The sequence below is a fragment of the Meriones unguiculatus genome, chromosome 1, assembly GCF_030254825.1.
Source record: "Meriones unguiculatus strain TT.TT164.6M chromosome 1, Bangor_MerUng_6.1, whole genome shotgun sequence".
Lineage (NCBI taxonomy): Eukaryota > Metazoa > Chordata > Mammalia > Rodentia > Muridae > Meriones > Meriones unguiculatus.
This window is the reverse complement of record NC_083349.1, coordinates 169,068,620-169,090,732: the sequence shown is the minus strand read 5'-3', so window position 1 is coordinate 169,090,732 and position 22,113 is coordinate 169,068,620. Positions and strand designations below refer to the sequence as shown.

Genomic DNA, 22,113 nt, shown 5'->3' with positions numbered 1-22,113 from the left:
CCAACTGTCTAGTTTACTGTCCCTAACAGCCACAGGAACATTTTTCTCCCTGGCTCTGATCCAATCTAGTGTCTAACACTGCTCACTGTGTGTGTTCACTGTCATGTCCCAATGTCTACGTCAATCCAGCAGCTTCCTGTTGCTGGTCTCCTGTGATGTGGACACTTCTGAAACAGAGAATGGTCTTCAGTTTATCTGATATTTCTGTGAGGTTAGATTCTAGAATTCATATTTTTAGCAGAAATATCACACAAAAAAAAATGCAGTAATGCCCTTCCCATAAAAGAATTAGAGAATTTTTTCAACCTGATCCATCTAAATACTCAAATGCTCCTAGCCATGGGAGTACCAGGCAGGTATACAGATGTCCTTGTAAACTGTATAGAAGTCCAAGTGCCTCCTCTTAGTTTTCATTTCTAAAAAGGTGTTTTATACTATGAGGGAAAGGTTGAAAGAACCCAAGACCTCATTGGTGACAAGCAAGCACTTTACACTGAGCCCACTCCGTTTTCTTTCTTTCATTTCAATTTTATTTATGTCTAGTTTAATAAGTATTAAATACAGTTAGCTGAAAATTGAAAGAGTACAAATGGATACAGCGGATGATCACCCTCCCTAGAATCTCTTGGCCACTCTTTGGGAACAATTCTTAGAATCCGTTTCTTGTGTTTCCTTCCAAAGGTATTTTATTCACATACAAACAAATACATATACAATATATTTCTATCTTTTCCAACCGCAAACAAATGAATTATTGATTTCTTACAAGGTGACAACTCTTCTACGTGTGTTGTTCTATGCAACAATCTATCTTGTGCACCATTCCATCCACACACATTTTCTTCATTTTTCACTCCAGCTGCATAATTTCTTTGTATGAATATATTGTAATTTATTCAACAACCCTTATGCTGACAAATGTCTAAGCTTGGGGAACATATGAGATAGCTCAGTCCATAAAGTGCTTACCTTGTAAACAAGAAGACCTCAGTTCAATCCCCAGAAACTATATATATATATAAAGCCAGATGTTGCAATTGGTAAGTTCTAGACCGGGGCAAGTAGTCCGTTTCTGAAGCTTGACACTCAGGGTTGTCTTCTAACCTCCACAAGTAAGTGTAGGTGTATTTTTTAAATACATTTTATTTGTGTTCTTGTTATCTACCACCCTTCTCCACCCAATCCCTTCCAGCACCCAAACACCAGAACGTTAGTGGGTAGAGGAGATGATGAGATATTTGTAGACTTCTTCCTGCTGATTAGAAGCCTTGAGTTCGTTGGGAAAAGTCCAACCTTTGTCTCTCCTCAGAATATCTCTAACTTCTTGTCTCTTTTCTCTCCCCTATTTGACAAACCAGCAACAGCAGCAGGAGCAGGCACCAGCAGGATGAACAGCCACACCCCCTCTCTTAGGGATCTGTCTTTTTAGACTCTCCAGAGTCCTCAGAATTAAACTATCTTCAGTGTGGCAGAATCACACAAGCCGAAGAGATGGCTCAGAGGTTAAGAGCACTAACTGTTCTTCCAAAGGACCCAAGTTCAATTCCCAGCACTTACATGACAGGACACAGCTGTCTGTAACTCCAGTTCCAGGGGATCTGATACTCTCACACATACATACATGCATGCAAAACACCAATGCAAATAAAATAACAATAAATAAATCATTAAAAAAGAAGAAGAAGAAGAAGAAGAAGAAGTGACGCACACAGTGGCGCACGCCTGTAAATCCCGGCGCGCAGTGAGGCAGAGGCAAGTGGATCTTTGTGAGTTTGAGGCCAGCCTGGTTTTCAAAACAAGTTCAGGACAGCCAAGGCTACACAGAGAAACCATGTCTTGAAAAACAAACTAACAACAACAAAAACACTGAAATTTTCTGTTTATAGTGCTCAATTTTTCTACATTCTTATATTCTTTTATCTCTTTTTTATTTTTATCTTTTATAATTTTTATTATTATCATTTATTACAATTTATTCAATTTGCATCATTCTTATATTCGTAGTGCTTCTCTGATATATTGTTTCAGTTTCCAATTATTGCAAATATTTTTGAAATATATCCCTAATATGTATTGTTTTATTTTATTATACATTGAAATTTACCCTTTCAATGTTTAATTTTGGTTATTGGTAATAGAAATAAATTTCACTTTTCTATACTGATGTTTCTCTTATAATCTTGTGAAATCAATCATTTCAAGTTGCCTTTAGTCAATTCTTTGAGAATTTTTTATATAAATGATGGTATAACTGGAGCTCTATTTCTCTTGATACTTTATGGACTTTGACATTTTATTCATGTTATTGTTTATTTCCATAGCCAATATTGTCTTGATAGTGGTAAATACAAGTAGTAAAAGTATACATTCTTACATTGATCCAAATTTTAGGGGGAATATGCATTCTCTCATTGTAGTATGATATTTGCTATAAACTTTTGTCCAATACACTTTACCACACTAAAAACATACATTTTTATTTTGCTTGGTAATTCTTATTTAACTTCAGCTGTGTACTAAATATCACAAATGAACTAAATAATGTCAACTGTTTCTTTTATAGTTATTAGGGTGATTGTAAGGTTTTTTTTTATTTAATACCAGCAATTAACAACTTTATTGTCCTGTGAATATCACTTGCTCGTGATGTTTTATCTTTGTAATATGGAGCTATGGCTAAAGTTTCTGAAATAGGTTTTTAGAATTATGCAATATTCAAGTACATTTTCCATATTAATACTGTTACTGACATTACTATCAGAATGATGGCTTCAAACATGTTCCTGAATGTTGTACCTCTTGGAAAGTAATCTGTGAGGTTAAAATTATTTCTTCTTTTAGTATTTGGTAAGATCCAGCACTGAAGCTATTTGGTTCTAAATTTTTCCATGAAGATTTTCCATGTTCAATCATTTTAAATAAATAATTGTTTGCTTCAAAAAAAAAAAATCATGGCCCTACCAGAGCATGCACAAGGCAAATAGTCTGCTGCTGCGGACATCTGAAGCAGCCCTACAACCCACACCTGGGGTTAAGACAAAAACATGTCTACATAACGTAACTGGGTTTTTTAAGACACCAAAATCCTCACTATAAGTGAGTAAACATATGTACATCCACAATCCACATACATGTCAACCCTCACACATAGATGAGTACTGGTAAAGACATGCACCATGCACCTGGCCATTTAGGTTTTACTGTGACATGATGGCAGTTAACTCTGGACATCTACTGGGATTACAGAGGTTAGTATCTCATATTGAAGCAGGTGAGGTGGCTGAGAGCAGTAAGATCATTGTTAGCCTCTGAGCTCCCATGCTGTTGCTCACTTACCCTGTCCCTAGTACTGTGAGCACACCTGAGGCATAGAGGAAAGAGCACTGACAAGTGCCAGGGACAATCTCAGCATGCAGAAGGGTGTGGGCTCTCTGCCTGGGTTTTTAGTAGCAACAACGCTAACCTTGAGCAAATCTCAAAAGGCTTCTTTCTCTTTGTTCTCAGTTAAATGGTGGCCATATGATTACTGAGAGATGACACAGAACAGTGGGTGAAAAGGGCTTTAAGCATAATGTTTGCTACATGAAAAGCAAAACTTAAAAATACATAAATATATAAATACATGCAATCACTTTTCAAAAAGTTAGCCAATAGTGTTACAGTCTCCTCCTGCTTATCTTAAGCCTCTATGTTCCTTAAAGTCAAAAAGTATGTTTTGTTAACTGCTGACATGAGGAAGGACTTGAGTAGTTTAAAAATATCCTACTGTGCAGAGTGGGGACAGAGGAGAGGATGTCTAACCCAGAGGTGCTCTGAGATCACTTCCTAGAGGAGATGAAATATAAAAGATGTTAGGAAGAACACAAACAACAAAAAAAGCAGGACAATCATTCCAAACAGAAGTGTCTTTGTTAAACCTTACTGGATCAAAAAAACAGTACATGATGTAAAACATCTGCAACTACATAAAGCAGGGCTTGGGAGTGGCTGGGGAGGGGATAAGGTCTTAGCATGTACAGAAGGGGAGAGACACATAGAGCAGGCCGTCTGTTCCCAGAAAAGCAATAGCAGTAACTCTAGCAATGAGGCTAAGAATCACAACCCACAGTGGCAGCTCCCAGTAAGTTCCGAACACTGGAGTAAATAAAGCCAGTGTGGTACCAGGAAATACACTTTTGGTCTTCGTCCCCTTTACCTGGCAGGTAAACCTTAAGTCCCTGGCCTCTCCAAAGAGTGCTAATGACACAGCTGATGTTGGCAGCCAGATCAATACCAGATGCCAAAAGGCCAAGACAAAACTAAAAGATTATGGCTTCTGCCCTCTGCACATTGTCATCTGTCCAGCCTCCTCAAACATCTTCTCAGTCATTTTTTTAGTTCCCATCCTGCCATTCACCCACTGTCCTGTCTCAAACTCTTAAACAGTGTGTGTGGGAGAGACAGATAACAGACTAAAGATTAAATTTAGAACCAAAGGTCAGTGATTTAATCAAGCGTTAAGTCTCCAAAATGACAGTTTAGCCAGCTTCAGGATAGCTTCCGGGAAGAAGTACATCTGGAGAGAACAGGAAGCTCTTCCCCCTACCTTGCCCTCTGTATGCTATCATCGGGAGTTCACTCGCATCCTTTGTAATATCCTCTATGAGCCAGTAAACATCAACCGTTTCCCTGAGGTCTACAAGCCACTTTAGTGAAGAAATGGAAGTCCAGAAGGGGGTGGGGAATGTCAACTTAGAACAGGCCAACAGAAGAAGCACAAGTAAAAACAACCCAGGATTGTGACTGGAAGGAAGCTCAAGTGGGCAGGAGACTTGAGCAATGAGCCACAGCCCTGGGTAAGCTAAGTTATCTCCAGGAATATAGCATATCAACTGGATTGAATTTAGTTGGCTTTTTCTTTTTTCTCTATGTACAAGTTTCTCTATGTAGTCCTGGCTGTCTTGAAACTTGCTCTGTAGACCAGGCTGGCTTTGAACTCAAAGATCCACCTGCCTCTGCCTCCCAAGTGCTGGGATTAGAATCATGCTCCACTACCACCTGGCTGGTTGATTTTTTTCTTAATGATATATGAGTGTATCTCTCAGCATTGGCACCTTAAATTTAATAAAAATGAAACTTTTTATGATCACACAGCGTAACAGCAAACATCCAAGAAACGGTCACAAAGCTTTTCACCCTGCTGAACACTGAATACATTTTTTTTTAGTACATGGTAAGCATTGAGGAGAAAAAGGTGGCCACAGCCCTACCCCATAAGACACAGAATGGGAGAGCTGACAAGCAACTTCTCAGTTCACTCCCCATGACACCTACATGGTAAAAACTAATAGTGGAGGAGACTACGGAGAAAATAAATTTCTGGAGCATCCAGCCTCCTCAAGCATCCTCTTCTCAATCATTTTTGAGTTCCCATCCTGTCTCTTACCCACTGCCCCATCCTTCAACATCTATTATCTCATTCAACCATCATTGGGCTATTCTTAGCTAATGCCACTACTTTGAAACCTTCTGAGAGGTCAGAAGCTCCTAGCTCCATCTACAACTATTAGAGAAAGTTACAAGGAGCCCAGCTCCGTAGTCTAAAATAACAGAAGTGCCTTCAGTACTTAAGGAACGCCAGGGTCTAGAGATGCCCCTCGACTAGCAGAGTGCTTGCCTACCATACACAAAGCCCTAAGTCATTTCCCAACTGCATGTGGTACGTGCCTATACTTAGAGCACTCAGAAGGCAGAGGCAGGATCAGATGTTTAAGATCATCCTCCACTATACACTGAGCATGAGGCCAGCCTAGGCTATATGAGACCTTTTCTCAAAAGAAAAAATTTTCCATGTTCATGGTTCTTAATTATGCTCTTATAATATCATAAAATATTACCATTTCCCTTTATAATTTTTTAATCATTTGAGAAGCAAGATGAATCAAAAAGGATAGATACCACAAAAGCACTTACCATGCAAGCCAACAACCTGAGCTCAATCCTTGAAACCCACTTAAATGTAGAAGGAGAGCACCAACTCAACCAGCTGACTGCCAGGAATGGGTCATGGCATGCATTCACACACACACACACACACACACACACACACACATACACACACACACACATACACACACACACACACACAGAAACACAAATGCACCACAATAACAATTAAAAAAAAAACTTAATCATTTTTTAAAAGTAAAGATGGTGGTGCAGAAAGATGGCTGAGTGGTTAAGAGCACTTATTGAACTAGCAGAGGACCTAGGTTCTATTCCCAGGACCACATGGTAGCTTACAACCATCTGTATTTCCAGTTCCAGGGGATATAATGCCCACTTTTGGCCTCCCTGGGAACCAATCACATATGTCATTGGACACAAGCACATGCAGATAAAACAATAGTACACATAAAACAAAATAAATACATACTGAAAAATAATAAAAGATAATGGTGCTAGGGAGGGGGCTCAGCAACTAAAGCTCAGCAACTAAATGCCACTGTGCATTTACAAATGGTTACAGGGTGGGTTTTTTACATGTTTTTCCATAATAAAAACCTGAAATAAAAAATATGCATAGGTAACCAATAATAACCAGTATCCCACTTCTTCATGGTGCAGAAGGGATGTCACTGGTCTCTTTTCTCACAATAACCAGAAATGAATCCACAGCCATCAACAGGCAATAGTTGGCACATTCAAGATCAACCCTACCTCCCAACCCTTCCTCCACCCAGCCAAATTGGCATTGTTCACTAGCTACCATTGCAATCTCCTGGGCTCTTGAACTGCGCCAACTCCGTCTTTCTGAAATTCTTGGAATCCATACTGCTGCATAGGCAACGGGCTGGCTATAAGATCACTGTCCTCCAGAAGCTCAGCACACAGCAGTAAACAGTAGGTAGCAGTGGCAGCCAACATCACTGCTGTCTACAAGTTTAATCTTAGCTGCACTCCTTATTTCTTGAGTTGTATTTGTACCAGAGCTGGAGTCAGGGAAAACACAATGAGAGCTGGTCTCAGAAAACACTGCAGTTACCTAAGGTGCCGGGCTCTAAGACTTTTTTTAAAGAGGAAAGGAGGAGGAAGGGGAAGGAGACAGCAGGAGTTTACAAAGGATGCTTCTGTCTGTCCAGGCAGAGCCTGGTCATGCTGGGAACCTAGTTTTAGAAGCCATTCCCATACCCTCACCCTCATCCTCACCTGGTTTTATTTCATAAATTCTCAGGCTTTGGTGGTAAATCTATTCCCTGGACCTCTGACTACTGACCTGATTCACATGGGGTTTTGTTGTTACTGTTTCTTTTTTCATGCAAGTTTTAAGAAATTGCCTGTCATAGTTTGAATGTGAAATGCCCCACTCCCCACAGGCTCCTGTGTTTGAATACTTGGTCCCAGCAGGCAGTGCTGTTTTAGGACTTTAGAATGTGGGACCTAGCAAAAGGAAGTGGGTCACTGGGGAATAGTGACCTTGGCCTTGTTTTCTGTCCTTTGCTTCTTGATCAGCTGAGATACAGGCAAGCAGCTGCCATGCACTCTCCCCACCACTGAGCGGCTGGCAAAATGCCTTTTCCACCATGATATCCCTCCATGATACATTGTATTCACTCAGACCTTCTTGCTGTTGCTTTTTGTCAGGTATTTGGACAAACTAAGAGAAAGAGTAAGTCACAGTAGAAGCTTCTGCCAAATGCAAGCCTTTCCTCTGGCCCCGTGGGAGTGGCCAGAGGAAAGCAATGAGCTCAGGGCCATAATCACAAGGACAAGACACTGAAGATAAATAACTCAAATTCCTTTCAGCCAGGATTAAAGGGGCTCATATTGATCATTCATTCAGTTCATTCATTTAGTGCCCACAAGAACCCAAAGAAGTTGTTTAAACCTCAGTATGTAAGAAAACAGTCTGAAATTGGGCATGGTGGAGCACGCCTGTAATCCAGCACTCAAGGGAGGCAGAGGCAGACAGAGGCCATCCTGGTCTACAAAGCAAGTCCAGGGTAGCTGAAGCTACACAGAGAAACCCTGTCTCCAGAAAAAGGAAGGAAGGAAGGAAGGCTGAGCAAGATATGAAAAGCAAGCCAATAAGCAGTACTCCTCCACGGCCTCTGTTTCAGTTCCTGCCTCTAATTCCTGCCCTGACTTCCCTGGATGATAGACTATAAAATGTAAAATGAAAGAAATCCTTTTCTCCCCAATTTCTTTTGATCATAGTGTTTTATCACAGCAATAAAACCCTAACAACAACAGTATCGTTTTTAAGTTTTGGAAAAAATTGCAATAAATTGCTAGGACTGCTGTTGAGAAGTGGGAAAGAGTAGTCACATGTATATGAAATAAATATCACACCTTCATGTGCAGGGAGGTCTTCCAACACTCTCTCACCTCAACAGCTGACCAGCTCTACTCTTGATTGACTCAGGAGAGAGGTTATTGCCTCTAGTAACTCAACAGCCCACTGCTCACGTTGGGGTAGCCTTGTCTCTCCAGCTGGGCTGCATGATGTCTATCACCACACACTCTGACTCCAATTAATGAGCTACTAGAAACTTAGAAGCAGAGTAAGAGGAAATATGGCTAAATATTTCTCTAAATGCAGTAGACCATGAGATGTAGACAATTTTACCTTGGATATATATGCCTGAGAAGCTGAAGGCTTTCAGCAAATTAAAGAAGGAGGAAGAGGAAGGAGAAGGTGGCTCACACCTTTAATTCCAGCACTCAGGAGGCAGAAAGCACAAACAGGCAAATTCTGAGTTTGAGGCCAGCCTGGTCTACAAAGCAAGTACAGGACTGTCGAGGCTATATCAGAAAAACTCTGTCTCAAAAAACAAACAAACAAAAGACAAAGGGGGGGAAGGGGTTGGGGACTATTGCTTAGTGGGAGAATACTTGCATAGAGGGTTTGATCCCCAGTACTACAGAAAGAAGAGATTATGTCTTTGACTAATAAAACTTTCTCCCTCTCTCTCTCTCTCCCTCTCCCTCTCTTTCTCTTTTTCTTTCTCTCTCTCTCTCTCTCTCTCTCTCTCTCTCAAGCCTTCATAGGCTTAAAATATTTCTTTTTCTTTTTCCAAGACAGGGTTTTTCTGTGTAGTCCTGGCTATCCTGGAACTCCCTCTATAAACCAGGTTGGCCATGATCCCAGAGATCTGCCTGCCTCTGCCTGGGATTAAAGGTGTGCCCACCAGGCTGGGAAGACGGAAGACCACTGACTGCTCTTCCAAAGGTCTGAAGTTCAATTCCCAGGATCCACATGATGGCTCACAACCATCTATGATAAGATATGGTGCCCCCTTCTGGCATGGAGATGTACATGCAGGCAGAACACTGTCTACATAACAAATAAATACATAAATCCTTTGGGGGGGGGATGGTATAACCAGGATATCTAGAGGTAAAATGAGTAAAAACATGACAATAAGGGCTGTTGTATGTATTTACTGAGGGCACATTTAACAACTGCTATAAATGTTAACAATGAAGCTAAAAATGAGTACTTCAATTGTAAAATCAACAAAATCATATCAGAAATAAAGTTTTATGCTGTTAGTTGGGGATGGGCATTCAGAAAAGCATTCAGACACTAGCAACTGAAGGCAGATTAATTTTGGAGTAAACAGCCTTTTGATTTTTATGACAGTGAAGTTTCATCTCCAAAACAGTTGCATAATGCATCCTAAAGAAATGGTCCTAGGGGCTATCTTTTGCTCCTGCAGAGGTCCTATACCTACATGGAAGCTCACAACTGTCTATAACTCCAGGTTTGGAGACGAGACATCCTCTAGGCTCCACAGGAACCTATACACATACGGTACACATTGACTCATACTGGTGCACACATACACAAAATAAAAGCTGAATAAAAACATTAAGGTCTTTAAGGAAAGAAGGGAAGGAAAGAGGGAAGGAGGGGAAAAAGAACGGAAGGAAAGTCTGTTCACCGGGCTAGAGAGATGGCATAGTAATTAAGAGCACTTGCTCTTGCAGAGGACCTGGGTTTGGCTCCCAGAAACCACATGGCTGCTCACAACCACCTAAACCTTGTAATTCCAGGAGATCTTACATCTTCTTTGGCTTCTGAAGGGACTGCACATGCATGGCACATTTACATACATGCAGGCAAAATACTTATTACACATAAAATAAAATTTTTATATTTATTTACCTTTATTTCATGTGCAGTGGTGTTTTTCCTACATGTATGTTCATGTGAGAGTATCAGATCTTGGCGTTACAGACAGTTGTGAGTTGCCATGCCGGTGCTGGGATTTGAACCTCTGTCCTCTGGAAGAGCAATCAGTGCACTTAACCACTGGAACATCTTAAAATGAAAGAAGAGAAGTTCCTAATTGATTTTCTGACCACCATCAAGACAGATATTATGGAACCATAAGAGAGTTGAACTACCATTTTAAAACAAACAAACAACAGATTGGAAAGCAGAGAATAGAAGCAGGGGCAGGAAAGTGTAAAGTCTACCAAACTAGGTCCAGCAGTGAGCCAGGGTGGCCACTCCCTCTCCAGTCAGAGTCCTTCAAGCCCTTCTTATAGGGCAATAGCTCCTTGCTTTTCTTGTGCACCAAGAATTCTAGGACCATCAATTTAGGCCTTTCTTTTAAGGAAGATCCTTTTTTCCCAGTTAGAGTTAGGACATTCCTTTCTTCGTGCCTCGAAAAAGGAAGCAAGCAAATCTTTCCTGTTAACCCAGAGAATATGGACTTTCCTCTTCTAGTTCAAATAAGAACTTTTCATGTACCAAAAACAAAGGTGACTCCTCCCATCCCATTTGATAGTCTGCTTATGGGGCAGTAGGGCTCCATCAAGTCCTTCAAAGGAATCCCTACCATTCACTCAAAGAAAAGAAAAACCCAGGTGATGAGACTTGCTGGGGGTCTGGGTCTGTCAAACCTACATGAAAATCCTTGGGAGTTCAAAAGGGCTCCATGTGAGTCCTAAGGGATGACAAACCTTGATGTCTGCCTTTGCCTTTTCATAAAGACTGGCTGCTTGGTTGATGACATGAACATAGTTTCAAAGAGAAAGCTGCTGGAGCCTCTGATCTGTTCTCAGGAGCTGCTAGGTAGACTCAAAGCAGCAGGGGCAGGCTGTGTATGTGTGTGTGTGTGTGTGTGTGTGTGTGTGTGTGTGTGTGTGTGGAGAGAGAAAGAGAGAGCGAGAGAGCAGCAACCTAAGCAGAGCTTCTGAATCGGGACAAATCCACGGTGCTGGTGGAGCAGGTGGGCACCCTCTCACAGGGAACCCACTGTCTTTCTTCCGGGCCCTCTGTCGTCTGGCAGACTAGAGGCATGGTACCTCAAGTCCTAAGCTGTTTTATGCTTGGTCTGTTGTACTGAGGCCAACCCTTCCAGTATAGAAGGGCCAATTTCAAAATGTATTTGGGAAGAAGGCCTTGGACCTCAGCTTCTATGTATCTATTGACATGAGACTACCAAACATCCCATTCTTCCATTCACCTGTGTTCAGAGTTCCTTCTAGGTTTCTAGCTCTGGTATGTTGGCCCCTGAATTCTGACTGCGTTAGCAGCCCTTCCACTCTAACTGCTGCCTTCCCCAGCCTGGTGACATTACCTGAAGCTCTGAAACAGCTCACAGGGAGAAAGCAGGTACCAGAAGCTGGGCTCATTTTCCTAAGTATCCCCTCTCCGGAGCTGACCAGCATTGAGCTACTCTTGCAGGAAACAGAACATGATTTCAAAGGTGTGCACTATGGTCAACACTCCTGTTACCTTATGACTGTTCACCTGAAACTTTGAACTTTGACTAATACCAGTACAGGTCGACCCTGACAAGAGTGACACTGCTTTATGACCTATCTGACATGACAAAGTAATCTTGTAATCAAGATACAACTGGGATCCTGGAATATTCTTCTCTTGAAGAAAAGAAGCAAAAAAGCACCAAGAAAACCTTACAACAGAAGTGGTATCTGAAAATACCCTACTATTGAACTATCCTAATGCTGAAATCAAGTAACAGTTTCCTACATGCATAACTTTTCACATAACAAAAAGGGACAAATATTTGAAAATTATATATCTAATAAGAAATTTAGCCAGGCATAGTGGTGCACTCCTTTAATCTCAGCACTCAAAAAGTAGAGGCAGGTGAATCTCTTCTGAGTTCTGGGCCAGTCTGGTCTTCAGAGTGAGTTCCACAACAGCCAGGGCTGCATAGAGAATCTCTGTCTTGGGGGAAAAAAAACAAAAACAAGAAGGAAGGAAGCAAGGAAGGAAGGAAGGAGGGAGGGAGGGAGGGAAGGAAGGAAGGAAGGAAGGAAGGAAGGAAGGAAGGAAGGAAGGAAGGAAGGAAGGAAGGAAAAGAGAGACAGAGAGGAAAAACCTTATCTTGAAAAAATAAAGAAATGTATAAAAAAGCAAAGTGTAAGACAGGACTGGACCGGTGGCCTCAAGGCGTTAAGAGAACATGTGGCTTTATAAAGGGCCTGACTTCAGTTCCCAGCACCTACATCAAGTGGCTTACAACTGCCTGTAACGCCAGCTCCAGGAGGATCCAAAGCCGCTGCTAACCTAAATGGTGTCTCATATATACAGACATGCACGTAATTAAAATAATTAAATAATTGAGACATAATAACAAAAGATGTGAGTAAACATTTTTCTCAGGTATTTACAAATGAAAAACACGAAAACAGCTCTATTTAAGAGCTGAAGGCATAGCTCAGTGGTACAGCAGAAACTTTAGGTAGATAGATAAATAGACAGAAGATAGATAGATAGATAGATAGATAGATAGATAGATAGATAAACTGTCTCAAAACAAAATAAAAAGAAGAAAAAAAAACTATGATAAGTGAACAAAGTCAGTCACAAAAGACCACTTATTATATCCTTAAGATCCATACCTGGTAAGTCTATACAGACAAAATGTAGATAAATGATTGCTACAGGCAGGCATTGGGAAAGGGAGGAACTAAGGGGTACATGTTTCCTTTAGATAATGAAAATGCTCTAAAAATGAACACATATGTGGATATATTTTTAAGTAAAACACTGAATTAGAAAAAATTCTGATAGTATAGAATTGTTTTAAATAAAAGTAAAAGTTACCTTCTTGCTTCTTACCCTATCTCTAGATATGGCCATGGTTGATCTCCTCTTGTGAGTTCTTGCACTGCTACACAAACCTAACACCCAGAAAACAGGTGTGTCTATAAGCACATGCTTACACAGAGCCATACTGCATGAGTCACACTTTAATGTGCTATGGGCATCTTTTAAGATACTTAAGTATTTGTAGTATATACCACTTTTAACATGGTAGATGTATCAAGAACTTAATCAAACAGTCATCGACTAAAGAACTTTTTTTTTTTTGGTGGTGGTGACTCAGGATCAACCTCCAATGCTAAGTAAGCATGTTATCACTGAACTACAGCCTCGCTCAATGTTTTCATTTTTAACACACACACACCTTGTTTTGTTTTGTTTTGTTTTGTTTTGTTTTGTTTTGTTTTGTTTTGTTTTGTTTTTCAAGACAGGGTTTCTCTATACAGCCCTGGCTGACCTGGAACTTTCTCTGCAAACCAGGCTGGCCTCAAACTCAGAGATCTGCCTGAGTCTGCCTCCCAAGTGCTGGGATTAAAGTGTACCACCATTGCTCAGCTTCATTTTAACTCTTAGTTTTAAAAGATTTAAAAATATGTATGTATGGATTACTTGATGTAAAAAGACCATCCATAAATTCAAACATCAGGAATATCTTAAGAGCTGGACAGCTTACTCAGGAGACTAAATAAGGGGCATTTCTAGAACCTAGGAGTTTGTGGCCACCTTCAACAGAGTAGGGAGACCCTGCCAGCTTAATATATATGTAAAATAAACCCAGGCACAGCAGTACATGCCTTTGGTCCCAGCACTTGAAACAGAAACAGGCAAGTCTCTGTGAGTTTAGGGCCAGCCAGCCTTGTCTTTAAAAATATGTAAAATAAAGATAACCTGGACAAAATACTAGCCATATGCATGTTCATTGTTCATGTGTGTACAGATGTGTGTGTATTTGTGTTTGTGTGTGTAGGCCAGCAGTCAAAGCTAGGTATTTTCCTCATTGTTCTCCATCTTATGCTTTTTCAAACATGGTCTCTCACTGAGCCTGGAGCTCATCAACTCAACTAGAGTAGTTAGCCAGGAGGACCAGCGACCCTCTGGTCTCCACCCCACCAGTGCTTAGATTACAAATCCATACCACTGTGTCCTGCTTTAATGTGGGTACTAGGGATCAAACTCAGGCTCTCCTGCTTGTGCAGCAAATAAGCTACTGACTAGGCCATCTCCCCAGTCCCAGCTGACCTTTATTTTTCCTCTCAGGAATGGGCTTACATCCAGGTCTGATGCCAGTTTTTCCACTGGCATCAGTTCCAGTGACTATTACTTAATTTCTTTACAACTTTAGGTACTTTCGGACCTTTTCCTTTTCTGTTCTGTTTTTCATTTTGGGAACGGGTCTCACTATGTAGTTCAGGCTGCCCTGGAACTCATTATTCTCCTGCTTCCATCTCCTAGATTATGGGTGTGTGACACCATGGCCAGCTTTGAATTCTTTTTAGTAGTATTCAGTCTGGTTTTTGTTTGTTTGTTTTATGGCAAGGTCCCATATAGCCCAAGCTGACCTTAGACTCAGTGTGTAGCAGAGAATGCCCCTGAATTCTTGATCCTCCTGCTGCTCTCACCTAAGTGCTGGGATGGCTTAGAAAGAACTAGACACAGTGACAGCTAAAGCTGAGCAGACCCTTGTTTCTACACAACTGATAATGGCACTGCACTGTAAACGGTCCTGTGGCAGCCAAAACACTGCAGTAATTAGACATGTTTATTGGATTAGATTTCAAAGCCCAACCTTATACAGTCCTCTTGTAAAACTCCCATCAATTTCATGCCTCACCCACTCAAGAGGAAATTCTTTATGGGTACTGACTGGTTTCACTTTGGTTTGGGTGCTGGGGATCAAACTCTGCCCCAGCAATGCTACACATTCACTCTACAGCTGAGCTCACTTTGTGTGAAGAGCAGGTGATCCGCAGTGAGCACGAAGCTGGCTGAAGCCTGGGCCACCTCTGTATCACATCTGGGCTTGCACTCTGCCTGGTATCTTCCTTGATCACGTACCACTTTATCTGATTTTTAGCTAGCCTGTGAGCTCTTCACCGAACCTGGAGCTCACAGGCTAGCTAAACAGACTGGCCAGTGACATTCAGGGGTCCACCTGTTCCTGCTCTCCCCAGCTCAGGGGTTACAGGCATATGCTGCCATCCTGAACTTAGAGCCTCAAGTACTGTACCCACTGAGCCATCCTCCCAATTCCCAAGCTCTCGCTTCTAAAATGGAGCATTTCTTTCCTTCATTTCACTCACGTGCTTCCACCTCAACTCCCAGCTGATGAACTGTGTCACATTTCACTAGGAAGCGGACCCCATTAGGAAGATCCTCCCTTTGCTTCCCCCACACCTCATTCCTACACACCCTCCTTGGTCTGATCCGATCCTGAGTACTAGAAAAACAAGTTTGAAGATTTTTAGACATACAGTATATTCTGATAAAAATCTTTAGTGAACAAGGTTTCCTTGGACCTAGTTTCCCGCCCAACTACCTGTGTATCTGTCCACTCTTTCTCATGTGTACTGAAAACTCTGAGCAGTTATCTCCACCACCTCATTTGAGAATATATTTTTTTAAAAAACAAGTCTCATATATCCCAGGCTGGCTTGGAACTCCCTATGTAGCCAAGAAAGACCCTGAACTCCCAATCACAATGCCTTTGTTTCCCGAGTGCTAAGATGACAGGCATGTTCCACCTCAAGGTTTGCGCAGTTCTATGGGTTGTATCCAGGCTCATGCATATAAGGAAAGCACTTTTCCAACTGAGGATACAACCCCAAACAAAATACACTTTTTCAATGTATGTGCCAAAGGCAAGGCTCTGCTGTACTTCTCACCCCACTGGACCTTTCAGTGGCATTTACAACCTCCTTAGAGCCCTGTTCCTGATCCTGTCCCATGGGCTTCCTCCTTTATCAAGAGCATCTCCTTCACAGCTCCCCTACTGGCTGGAGCAGCAGCAGCTGTACTCTGTGGTAGAAAGAAAGGAAAGAAAGGAAAGAAAGGAAAGAAAGGAAAGGAAAGGAAGGAAGGAAGGAAGGAAGGAAGGAAGGAAGGAAGGGAAGGGAAGGGAAGGGAAGGAAGGGAAGGAAGGTAAGGAAGGAAGGAAGGAAGCAGGCAGGAAGCCAAGCCTGGACAGGAAGGAAGGAAGGAAGGAAGGAAGGAAGGAAGGAAGGAAGGAAGGAAGGAAGGAAGGTAAGGAAGGGAAGGAAGGAAGGAAGGAAGGAAGGAAGGAAGGAAGGAAGGAAGGAAGGTAAGGAAGGTAAGGAAGGTAAGGAAGGAAGGAAGGAAGGAAGGAAGGAAGGTAAGGAAGGTAAGGAAGGTAAGGAAGGAAGGAAGGAAGCAGGCAGGAAGCCAAGCCTGGACAGGAAGGAAGGAAGGAAGGAAGGTAAGGAAGGTAAGGAAGGAAGGAAGGAAGCAGGCAGGAAGCCAAGCCTGGACAGGACAGGGTGAATTCTTACCAATCAAAAACCTATTATCAGGCTGGGTGTGGTAGCACATGCATTTAATCCCTCCATTCAGGAGGCAGAGGTAGGTGGATCTCTGAGTTCAAGGCCAGCCTGGTCTACATAGTAAGTTCTAGGACAGCCAGAACTATGTTAAGAGACTATAAAAAAAAAAAAAAAACCACAAAACAAACTATAATCATTAAAATGACCTACAACTGCTACTACAGTGAATAAATTGTATGTGTATGATGTCAAGATTTATACCTGCACTTGAATGAACCAGAAAGGGGGAAAAAAGCAAAGTATAGGTGAATCTTTCTAACGAGTGGGAATATTCTGAGAGGACCTGAATTCTTGCCATCTACACAACTGAAAAGGCACGGCACACTCAGCTGCTCTCATTATGAAAAATTAAATTCAAAATCCAATCTTGTGAATGCAAAGAATAGGCCAGATGCCAGAAACGAGAAAGGAATTATTTAAGAAGTGCAACCGCTTTGCTACAAGGCAGTCATGGCTGACTATTAGCGTCTCAGTGTCTTCCAGCCAGAACCTGCCATGCTCTCAGGGCAGCACTGCAAGGTCTGTTGAGCACCTCCATGCCCCGTTAGGGGTTCCTGCGCCCACAGTGCTTACAGCAGGCTGCAGGTGGCATGGGCAAGTCGGGCTGTGGTCTGCCACAGTGCAGACCTTCTGCCGCTTCCCCCAGTGCCTCCAGTCTGCCCAGTGAAGAGGAAAAGCCAGAGACCCAGGATGGTAATGAAATCTATTGGGACTCACACAACAGCAGTCTGTCTTTATGTAGCTATAAGTCCTTTTGTAATTCTTGGTGCCTTAACAAGCCCTTCCAACAGCCGACACTGTCCAAACTTGTTCTTCCTTAGCTTTGTCATTGCCACTGGAGGAAGCTCCAGAGCCTGAGGCAGAGGGCTAGGTGACTTAAGTTAACCTCTCATGTACAAATAATAACAGCACAGGCGTCTCTACCATAAAACGGTGAAACTATGAAATAAATGAAACAGCTGAGGAATGGCTCAGTGTTACGGCTTAGCCTGCACAAAGGTTCAGTCCCCAGCACCAAAACAAAAGTAAACTAAAATGAAATTATATAACTGAAAAACTACAGAAAGCATGCAATGTCATAACTGATACACAGGAACCCTCAAAAATGCATCTTGTCATCAATGTGGTTGTTAATAAAACTGCTAATAGACTCTAATAATGTTCATCCCAGGATTATAATGAATAAGAGCCATGAGAAAAAAACACCACAGATTCTTTTTGCTCTTGCGTAAGAAAGACATCCTTGAAATTCAAGGCGGCATACAAGCTACAAACTATAAATTTCCCAAGGAAAATAAAAGTTTGACCAGCTTCAGGTAAAAAAAAAAAAGGACAAAGGGCTAGGAATTTAAGCTCAATGGTACAGCACTTGTCTAGCTTGTATGAGGTCCTGGGTTTGCTTCCCTGTGATATTAAAAAAAAAATAAATTTTTTTTTTAACATAGCTGTGGGGACTTCAGTTTCAACAAAATAATGATGTATTACATCATAGAGTGAGTTCCCGACCTAATGCCAGGCAACACTCTTCAGGCCATGTTGCTGCATTCCACAAAAGTGATTCTGTTAATGACTTCTAGTTTCTATTACCCTCACTTCGGTAGGATATCTTCATCTTCTCAATTTTAATCTAAACTTTGATATAGGAAGATAAGAACAAATAATGAGACTATGGAGAAACTAGACCCTTCACATGCTGTTGGTGATGAAATACTGCAGGCACTTTGGTAAAGAGTCTGGCAATTGATCAAAGTCTGAACAGTTACCAAATGACACCCTGATTCCTTATGAAGATATAATAAACCCTGGTGGAGTAACATATTTCCCCAAAGAACATGTCCATAAATATTCATAGTGCTATTCATAAGAGCTAAAAATTGGAAACAATCCAAATACCCATCAACTAATAACAGGATGCATAAAATGTGGAATATCTATATACATGCTCATAAAAAGGAATGAAGAATTGGGGGGTTAAGGCAAAAGGCCAGCAAGTTCGAGGCCAGCCAGGACTCCACAGACAGGTCATATCTCAAAAAAGCTGCTACACATGCTCCTAGAGCAATCCTAATTCAAGTCAGTGGGTTGCCTAAAACTGAAAAAAGAAAGGAAGCATGAAGCAAGGTAGGTAGGGAGGGAAGGAAGGAGAGACATGATAATGGAAGGGAGATTGACTGGGAAGAGGAAGACAGAGGGACAGGAGATAAGAAAGGATTGGGAGGATAAAATATGTACAAACTTTATTATATATGTGTATGTAAACATCAGAATGAAATGCAGTATTATGTATAATCTACATGTATTAATTAAAAACAAATAAGGAATGAAGAACTGAAGCATGAATGGTAAAGGAACTAATGGTGGACTCTGGAACTATTATACTAAGTGAAAGAGCTTGTTAACACACACACAAAAAAAATAAAAATAAATAAATAAATAAATAAATAAATAAATAAAATGAATGACTCCACTGATACAAAATACCTGGAATAGGAAAATCAGTAGAATGGGGGGGGGGAAGACCAGTTGCTTATGGCTTGGGAGACAATTAATAGTAACAGCTAAGGGATATGAGGAGCACGGGTCATTATGAGAATGTAGTAAAACTGGTGACAGCTGCACAATTCTGAAGATCTGAAAATCATTAAGTTGTATACAGGGTCTCTCTCTGTGTGTATGTAGCCCAAGCTAGTCTGGAACTTACACAAGACTCCTACCTTGGCCTCTTGAGTGCTGGAATTACAGGCATGAACCACCATGTCCAGCTCTAAGGACTTTATTTATGATTTAAAAAATGGAAGTTTAACCAATATAAAATTCCAGAACAAAATAAATAACTAAACATCCAGAGCTGGGGAGATGACTCAGGGGGTAAAAGCTCTTGCTATGCAAGATAAAGACAAAATCCCTAGGATGCAGAGCAGGCCTGTAATTCCAGTACTCCTTCAAGATTCAAAGACGAGGCTAAGAATCCACAGGCACTCATGGACCAACTAGCCTGGCGTGTTCAGTGTCAATCAAGGTAACCAGCAAGGACAGCGGAGGTCATCCTCTGACCCACTACATGTGTACCATTTTCGCACCCACACAGGCAAAGTTTTGTTTTGTTTTGTTTTTTAGCATCAAACAGGGACTGGAAAGATGGTTCAGTGATTAAGAGCACTGGCTGCTCTTCCAGGGAACCCAGGACACTCAAAACTGGCTGTAACTCTAGTTCTAAGTGATGCTACTCTCTCATCTAGCCTCTGCACCAGGTACCATGTGGTACAGAAACAAACATGCAGGTAAACACTCCTATACATATAATAATAAGTCTACAGGGAAAAAAAAAGAAATAAAAGCATCAAACAGTGGTTCGAGTGGTGCTTAAAGGCAAAAATTTTCAACTTTATTGAGTTGGTCTACTCTACAGGTTCAAGGTTCATAAACTAGTTTTTCTGATTTCACACATGGAGTTGGTAAAAGGCCCAGCCCTGAAGAATCTCTTGCAATGAGCTGCACAGAGAGGAAAAAGCACAGAAATATTTGTTAATCTCCAAATGATCCTTGTGTAATCCAGATCTAGCTCCTGCATAGCAGGGAAAGAAAAATGCACAGTCATTCTAGAAGCAACCTGAGGGCTGATCAGAATGAGGCCGAGACTCGCTTCTGATAATCAGGGGCCAGAGAGAAGAGCTCAAAATTCTTAGCCATCTTAATGATGTGAATAAATATTCTTATATAAACTTCCAAAGGCCAGAGCTCCCGCCTTGGGCTGTAGAAAAAGCTCAGCAGGTACAGGCACTGACACCAAGCCTACTTACCACCTGAGTTCAATATCTGGAATCCGCACCAATAGGACAGAACCAACTCTTGCAAGTTGTCCTTTGACCTGAGCATTTGGACACACACACACACACTTCAAATAAATCCTTTTCTGTTGCTAAACAATAACTTAGCTAGAACGTGTTCATCTTCCTTCAAAGTATGCAATCCACCAGATTCTTTAATCTAACTGTGGGTCTTTCTGTCCTAGTCCTGGGGGAGGTAGGGGTGAACGCTCTTAACCAACCAGGCTACTCCCTTGTTTACTTTCCAGCTTCCTGTTACTACATGAAAACAGGCAAATCAGTACCCGACACCTATGTGGATACCTGAAGTGAACCTTGGATGCAAATATGAACTCACAGAAATCATCTGAAGACTGGAAACTAGCTGCAAATGACGCACTGACTAACACCGGACCACCCTTCTACTCTAGAGACAGATTTACAAAGCTCCAGCCCTCTCCCTCCAGCTCCCTCCTGAACAGTAACACCACCTGTAGACAACCTGCAGAGAGACAGATGCACCTGTGGTATGGGTGTGCGAGGATTGCGTACACCCCGCCCACTCAAGCTCCTTAAAGTAGCCGTGGCAGTAACTAAGGAAATTTTTAAGTGGGTCTTCTGCAGCCTGAAAAGCCACAGGTGACTATGCTTCAAGCTTAACACACCAACATCTCAGATAAAATCTTAACAATGGAGACAGAGGCACAGTCCCAAGTAGTAAACTGTTTCCTCAGTAAGTTCACTCAAACTTAACCCCTAAAAAAACATAGTCTTGTTCAGAGACTGACTCAGGACTAAGAAGCTGACTGATACTGGTCTGAAGTCATTTCCGTTACAGCCAATTCACTGTCCAGGTAGACAGCTAATGAGGGCCTCACCTGTTTCTCCCAGATTTTCATTCCACAACCATAGTTAAATGAAAATAGGTAGATAAGTGCTTTATTAACGAAATTATACTTTCAAATTGATGGCATATTGAGGCACTTACTGCTTTTTTAAAATTCCTAGGTTAGAGATATAGCTCAGTGGTAGAATACTTGCCTAGAATGCACAAAGCTCTGGATTCTATCTCCAGCACAGCAAAAAAAAGAAAGAAAAAAAAAAAACAAAACTCTATCTTGGAGGCTAGGGAGATTAATCAGTCAGTAAAGTGCTCAAAAACCTGAGTTCAAATACCTAGCACCTAGATAAAAAGCCAGGTGTAGTAACATACTCTAATCCTAGCAATGGGAAGGTAGAGAGGAGGATCAGTGGAGCCTACTGCCTCGCTAGTCTTGTTGAATTGGTGACCTCCAGGACTAGCAAGAGACCTAGACTTAAAGATGCAAAGTAATAAACACCTAATGTCCATCTCTGGAGCCCACCCCCACCACACCTCTGGAGCTCCCCCCTACCCCTCCCCATACACACACACACACACGCACACACACAATGTGCTCATAGAAAACCTCTCTCTCACCAGCATACAATTAAGGTCACTAATATATTAAACTTCCACCTCCCTCATCTTAATAAAATTCCTATAGTAGGCCAGCAATCTCTGGTCTAGCATCCAGTCATGCAAGCCACGGCCAACCCCTCATGTGGTGTCATTTTATAGTTCAACTGTCCTGGAACTCCAGAGCATCCTGTCTCAGCCTCTAGAGGTCTGGCATAACAGGCGTGCACAACTCCTGGC

At 41.7% G+C, this 22,113-nt stretch overlaps 1 protein-coding gene across 4 annotated transcripts in view; it reads right to left on the bottom strand.

The window, feature by feature from the left end:
- Positions 1 to 22,113, bottom strand: part of Prdm10 (PR/SET domain 10) — a 110,012-nt gene that overhangs the window by 76,119 nt on the left and 11,780 nt on the right. For 3 of the 4 annotated variants that reach the window (XM_060371332.1, XM_060371345.1, XM_060371340.1), the window contains exon 2: positions 10,151 to 10,306. The exons of the other annotated variant lie outside the window; for it this stretch is intronic. The gene's annotated coding sequence lies outside the window, so the exon portion shown is untranslated. The remainder of the gene's footprint in view (positions 1 to 10,150; positions 10,307 to 22,113) is intronic. 4 annotated transcript variants of the gene reach the window in all.